We start from the raw sequence: 7801 nt of genomic DNA, 5'->3' as shown, positions 1-7801 counted from the left end.
TGAGAAATGAATGAGCAGAATTACTTTTGAAATGCAACAAACTGAAAAGGAGCAGATTTGGAGGCATTAGGTTTATAATTGTAACTAATTACTTATAGAACTTACTGTCCACACTCTAAAGGTTCCTTTACTGACCTATAATCAAAAGCCTTGATAAATTAGTGCATCTGTCTCAAAAACTTTGAGCACCCTTCCCCAAGCCAATAGTTAGGCCTAGACAGAAGTTGTAAGCAAAAGCACTCCAGGGTTCAATTGCACTATTAATGGTTTTGTGTTAGTTTTTCATCTGCTCTCTAATCTGTTTGCTGCTCCTCAGTCAGCCTGTGGATTATGAATGAAAAAAAGTATATCACTTATATAAATCTCAGTCTAAAGGCTTCCTGTTTGGTACAAATTTGTTAAAACGGCTTTCATTTTTGTAAGGTAAATGCTTCTTGAACCCCAGCCTAGTTACTCCAAAGTACCTGAATTCATGCCCATAAAGTCAGTGGAACTAAATCAGCTTAAATCCAACTCTTCTGATAGCAAACGGATTGCAACAGATATTTTGAAATAAATTTAAGAATCAAATCAACAGAATTTCTATCATAAAGCACAATCATAGTATAAAAACAATCAACAAACCTTTGTTTTCCTGTGTTTTAACAACATCCAGTGTTGTTTACTTTTTCCAAAACTCATGTGCCTCCCTTTTTAATTCTTTTCCTAGTTGGAAATGCTAATCAGTCTCCTTGACTACCATCTGAGGCAAACAATAATCAAGATGGAACACAGAAATAAAAAGATTTCCCTCCCGTTCCTAAACACTCGCCCCATAGAGCAAATTATGAAAAACAAGCCATTGACAAAAAAAAAGCTGAGCAGATGCTCCTGATTTGCAGCCCATTCTTGGCAATGGGAAATAAACCCAACAGATGCTTCTCTTAATTGAACACAGGGATTACACAAACAGAAAGTCCTGCTTCAAACAAAAAACAGTCAAGCAGAAAAATAGTAAGGAAATCCTTCCCACAGTTTAGGCAAAGACTGAAAACCTGCATTTTGAGACCCAAACACAGTTTTTGGAGTTTCCAGATAAAACCGAAAACAATACCAAGGGGCAAGTCTGAGAGCTGTATCTGCTGCAGCCTGAAAATAAGTGTACAGGCAGTCCTCAAATTACGAGGAAGATAGATTCTGTAGGTTTATTCTTAAGTTGAATTTTTTTGTAAGTTGGAACAGGTACATTTTTTAAGTGTAACTAGAGCCAAATATAAATATATTTCAGTTTTGGATAGCATAGGGAAGGGTGAACACCCATGTGGTGTTTGTTTTGCTCCCTGTGCCCCTGTTCAGAAGATTTCGCCTCACTTTTTGTCCTATTTTCTCCATGATAACTATTCCAGGGAATGAATTTCCCTTCCTAGGGGTAGATTTCTCTCAATTCCTGTTGTCTCCCCCCGTTTGTAACATGGGGACTGCCTGTACTGTTCTTCCTTCCTCACCTATATTTGCTTTTGTTTTGGTTTTTGCTGACAGTGTAAACACAGCAGGGTGTGGGTCAAGGTTTGTTTTCTAAAACATTTGGCCTGTTTCTGGCTAACAGAACTACATACACCACACACACACACAAAACATAAGGTGGGACTGATCTGTAGGCTCTGGTATTGTCTGAAAAATTGAGCTTTGCATTAACGCTCTTCATTCTTGGGAACAGGAACTTTGCTCTTACCAAAGTCACTCCTAAGTAAAGACCCCCAGATCACCAAATTCTGCAAAAGATATCAATACACTTGGCCCATGGGATTATATACTGTGTTTATATAAGAGCTCACCACACTCTGTCATCTGCATCCCTCCCAGGTGAGCTACATTCCTGAAACTGTAAAGAGATAAGAGCAACAGCCAGGGAAGACGGCCTTGTACCCTTGACCATTAAGCTAGTTTTTTCGTGCCTTCGGGTTATTTCAAATGTACGTCAGCCCTCTAGTACAACCACTAGCAATCTCAATTTGGCAGGCACTGACCAAATGAATCCTCTGCTGTCACACTTCTTCAGCTTTTTTTATAATGTCCTGATTTCTTTTGCCTCCTCTTTTGCTTTCAGCTTTCCTCAACTGCTGCAAACTTAGTTCAAAGTACAAAGTAGATTGTACTCAACTAGCATCTCAACAGGGAGAGAGGAACCCAAAATCACCTGAGTCGGTTTTCATGGGAAGTTGGAATTTGAACTGGAGTTAAATCCAACACTCAGATCCTGCACCATGATGATCTTCTTCAGATATCTACCTTAAAAACTACACACATAATTGTGCACTGACGGCTACATGAGGGTGTTGTTCCATTGGTGATGCAGTCAGGGCAGGCTAGAGATGATGATGTTGACAATTATGATGACAATGATAACGATGACATCAAATTGTATCCCTCCTCACCACCCTGAGTCAAGGTTGACAGTCTTCAAAAGCGAGACAATAATAATAATAATAATAATAATAATAATAATAATAATAATAATAACTTTTTTTTGTATGCCGCCTCCATCTCCCCAACGGGGACTTGGAGCGGCTCACACAGGGACAAGTCCAATACAAATCACATAACATCATAAAATTAAACAGTTAAAACAACAAGCATCACATTTAAAAACAAATTAAACAAGTCATAGTTTAAAAAACATAATTAAGAGCAGGAAATGTAAACAATCATCCACAGCATTAATAGGTCCAATATGGACATAAATGGGCAAACAATCAAACTGATAAAAAGAGTGTCTATATCAAAATAGAACATACATCAAGTTATATTGGTGCACAAAGCGGAAATCTCCCGAGTTTCTCAAATTCCAGGCAGTTAAAATACAAGAATAATACAAAGTACAATACCAATCTTTCCTCCGCTTATATTATACCCCAGATCTTCCTAATGATAGTGCCAGGTCTGAATATTGTATAATCCCATCTAAATTATGCTACACATAGTGATTTTTCTCTCTCAGGATTGTACTAGTCATTCAAAGTGGTGTCCATCAGCTGCCAGTCCCTAGTGAATTTCCAGGAAATTAACAATGGTTGCCAACAGATACAGACATATTGCCTATCCCTGGCATATTGGAGGGAAGAGGGGGGGGGGGAATAACTGCTAATAACCCAAAACAGCTTGAGGTGTATGGTTTTAGAGGACTGTAAAAATGACAGGTGCCATTTTGCAGCAGGTTGAATTATTCCGGGTTGAGGATGCCTATACCCACTAGTTTCTGAGTAGCTATGCAGGCCAGACAGACACAGCATGAACTCCTAACTCAACAGTTTCCTAGTCTGCTTATCTCTCAATTTCTGCCTCAAGACAGCCCAAGAGTAAGGTGAAGGATACCAGATCAGAACCAGGGTGGCAGGTGGAAAGAAAAAGTTGTCTGAAAATTGTAATTGAAAACCATATCTGCATAATATGAACTTCCCTTCCCCACATTATGGGATCTTAGGAGGAAGACTTTATCTTGGTCCCACCATTGTCTCAGGACTGCGTGGTGGAAATCTGCAGGATAGCCTTCTCACTTCTGGTAGAGACTAAATTGGCCCCTCTCTGCTTGGCTTCCATCCATATATTTAAACAGGCTTTGCGCGATGAACCAATTACACAGGAAGGCCTTAATAAGTGTATGAGTGCTATGTTTTTATGCTTAATGTTACATTTCAATGCATGTATGGTATTTAAATAAGTGATGTTTGAGTAACATTGATTCTTATCTCTTTACATTTTTGTTTTTTGCTGCCTTTTGTTTTAACCTATGCTGTGTATCTTGGGGGAAATGTGGGATAAAAATGGAATGAAATGAGTAAAGACTCAGTCTGCAGGAAGAAAAGGAAGCATTTCCTTTATGGAGGTAAAGAACAATGCACAGTCTCAGAGATATCAAAGTCTTTGTACACAGTTTAAGAACTGTTACAGTCTTACACTGAAAGAACCCACTCAGTCTGTGGCAGGAACTTGCTATATGTAAGACATTGGCCGACATCCCTCATCCAGTATGCATGTAGCTTTGTACATACAGTACGATGCCTGTATCCTCAGGGGATATGTTCCTGAACTTTGCATGGATACACAAAACCATGGATAATAATGAGCCTGATTGAAATTAAGGACATCTAGCCCAAGAATACCATACTGGAGGACCTAAAAAATGCCTAGAGAGGATGTGGAGAAATGAAACCACTGATATCGGCCCTAGGGATATTGAAGTCGTACTGTATAGTTTTGCATCCTCCCTTCACCCAACATCAGTGAAGTTTCCATGCTGTCACTTATTGATTGGAAGGGAAAAGGTGATTTGAACCATGGAGGAGTTGGTCTCATCTGAGAGGAGGAGGGAAATTAGGGGTGTGCTCTCAAATGAGGTGCATCTGTTTCTTCCTTTCCTTAAGAACCTAGATCTGCAAGGTCTGAATGGTTTCCCCTCCTCTTTGGTAAGCAACAGGGCCCCTTCTGAGGCTGCACCCCATCCAAATGCTGCACTTATACTCACATAAGTTGCTAACAAGATGCCAGCCATTATGTCATTTCTTCATTTCGGAATCGATAAGGCATAACTCTGTTGCTTTATAACTTTTACCGAAGCAAGGGATCAGTTCACTCCTTATGCAATGTACTCATAACTGTGTCACTTCTACTACTTTTATAGTTTGTTACTTTTTATAGTTAGAGGATGTGTGACCATACTACTCAAGTGTGTTTTGTACCACAGGTTGATAGCTTGTAGCATTCTGAAGTTTTCTTAGGTAAAGGTAAAGGTTTCCCCTGACGTTAAGTCCAGACGTGACCAACTCTGGGGGTTGGTGCTCATCTCCATTTCTAAGCCGAAGAGCCGGCGTTGTCCGTAGACGCATCCAAGGTCATGTGGCCGGCATGACTGCATGGAGCGCCGTTACCTTCCCGCCGGAACGGTACCTATAGATCTACTCACATTGGCATGTTTTCGAACTGCTAAGTTGGCAGGAGCTTACCAGTAGCTAAAATAATTATCTTGATCACTTTGGAATAACAAGAATGTCTTTTAGCAATTGCAAGAATGTTAAGTAACCAACTGGGCTGCCCTTTGAAGCTATAAATTGTTCATTTTTAAAAGTCCCCTCGGGTGAGAAGGGCAGGGTAGAAATGATGGAAATAAAAAGTAACTTCAGAGTGGGATTTGGCATAATCTGCTTATATGGATGTGAAAGGGATGTGAAAAATATACACACAATCCACATTTTAAAATTTAGAACTGTGTGTATATTTTTCACATCCCTTGTTTAGAAGTATAATAGTACCTCCAGGACATTTCTGGATGCCCTCCACCCCCACCCCCACCCCAAACTCCACTGAGAAGTTCAACATTGGCTGAAATAGGTATTGAGGATGCATGAGAGAAAAATTACACTGGATGGAAATTAGGGTTGCTAAATTTCAGGGTATGTTCCGAAGTCTCTGATTTTCATAGGTCATCTCCAGGCAGGAGACAAGATTGTTAAATCTCCAGATCTGCACAGCCAAGCTGTGGGCAACAGGAAACGTCTGTGTGCAAATCTGTACTGCAGTTAGGAATTTCCAAGGATTTACTGATTAATTTACTCTGCTGCTGAAGACGCATGCCCAGCGTGAAATACCTCTCACGTTAAAACAGTGGATGTGGCTCTTAATGAGACATGCCGCATTATCACAGGATGTCTATGCCCTACACCGCTGGAAAAATTATACTCTTTAACCAGTATTGCACCACCTAATATCCACCAGGAAGTAGCAGCCAGTAATGAAAGGAGCAAGGCAGTGACATCTCCGACCCATCGGCTGTATGGATATCAGCCAGCATGCCAATGCCTTAAAACAAGAAATAGCTTTCAAAGACCTACAGAAATACTCGCAGGCACATCTCAGCAAGCGAGAATCAAAAAGTGGGAGGCTAAAACCCAGGACCTCAATCAGTGGCTGAGACCGGATGAGAAACTCTCTCCTGGGCACAGAGAAGAGTGGACAACTTGGAAAGCGATTAATAGACTGCGCTCTGGTACCATGAGATGCAGAACCAATCTTAAGAAATGGGGCTACAAAGTGGAGTCCATGACATGCAAGTGTGGAGAAGAGCAAACCACAGACCACCTATTACAACGCAGCCTGAGCCCTGCCACATTCACAACGGAGGACCTTCTTACAGCAACTCCAGAGGCACTCCAAATGGCCAGCTTCTGGTCAAAGGAAATTTAAGACAATGCCAAGTCTTTAACTTTGTGGGGTTTTATGCATTATAACTGTATTCGCAATCCGCTTCAGACATGGTAAATGAATACTGATTCATTACTCCACATTGCTCAGACTCTTTTAGGTTTTCTCCATCCCTGCGAGTTTATGTTGTACCAGGGTTCACTCCACACTTTGCTCTGCAGCTACCTTCTGGCTTTTTTTTTTTTTCGTGTCAGGAGCAACCGGAGTTGCTTCTGGAGTGAGAGAATTGGCCGTCTGCAAGGACGTTGCCCAGGGGACGCCCGGATGTTTTGATGTTTTTACCATCCTTGTGGGAGGCTTCTCTCATGTCCCCGCATGGAGCTGGAGCTGATAGAGGGAGCTCATCCACACTCTCCCCAGGTGGGATTCGAACCAGGCAGCTTTCAGGTCAGCAACCCAACCTTCAAGTCACTTAGTCCACTACGCCATCTGGGGGCTCCTTCTGGCTAAAATCAAGTACATTACATTAAATGTTTCTTGCCCCATCTCCCAGACTAGACAAGATAGAAGTTTGCCTCTCATAACATAAAAGATTGTGGCTGAAATAACTAGAGCCAAAACTGCCCCCTCTGGCTGTGCAGATGGTAGGTGGCAATGGTTTTCCCCCCTTAAGTTTCAACCCAAAGCAAGGAGCTCTCATTGTGCTATAATCATGGCTTCCTGTTTTTATGTAGTGACATCATTTCCTGTTTCCTGCCTGATTATTTCCTTGCCAACTGTTTTTCTCAAGCCTTAACCAACTTCCCAATCTCCCACCCCCTTTCTTGTTAAACAAAAATACCATAATAAATATCTCTCCAACTGGAGGTCCTGACAGAAAAGCATTCCACTCCCATGGTTAACTATTCCATCTCCAGAACAAATGCAAGCAATTGGAAATCCTAAACTACATAGTGTTAAACCATCTGATTAAAAGCATTATGAAACACTACCACTTTTTGTTGTTGAAATCCTAACTGCTAGCTAATGAAGTTAATATTGAAACTTCGTGCATTTAATATTCCCCAGTGCTAATAATAACAACACAATTTTTTTTACAAATTTTCACTGAGATCGTATATCATGACCTAATTATAAATGTGGAACTGTATATTATCTTTGAACCTGACCGCCCCCCCCCCCAACATATTTTACCAATCAGCAGCTGTATCAAGTGGCAGGCATCTGTTTTGCTGGTGATCAGGGTGCAGCAGAATGCCATTTTCACCCTCCTCCTGCCAAAGATCTGTGGTCTGATGAGAAGTTTGTGTCTCACTTCTGATTGTCAGGCTGAAAGAGATGGGCTCCATCACACCAAACCAAGCTGGCATTGGAATTTCGATCTACCTATCCCAAGCCAAACATGATAAATCACTTTCTCAACCTTTCTCAATCCATTGTTTTTCAGTTGTGTTTAAACTACAAGTTCCGTTACCTTTGCACATCTAGGAGGCACTAGGCTGAATAAGGCTCTCAATTGGAACTGCTGCTCGATTTTGTGCCCATTGCCCACAAATATTTCTTGATTTTCTGGAAACTCACCAAGGACCATTATCCAATGGCTCAAAGACAGATACTGGTCCAGAGG

Source organism: Anolis carolinensis, chromosome 1, assembly GCF_035594765.1.
Source record: "Anolis carolinensis isolate JA03-04 chromosome 1, rAnoCar3.1.pri, whole genome shotgun sequence".
In the NCBI taxonomy this organism is placed as follows: domain Eukaryota; kingdom Metazoa; phylum Chordata; class Lepidosauria; order Squamata; family Dactyloidae; genus Anolis; species Anolis carolinensis.
Note: the sequence above shows the minus strand (reverse complement) of the source record.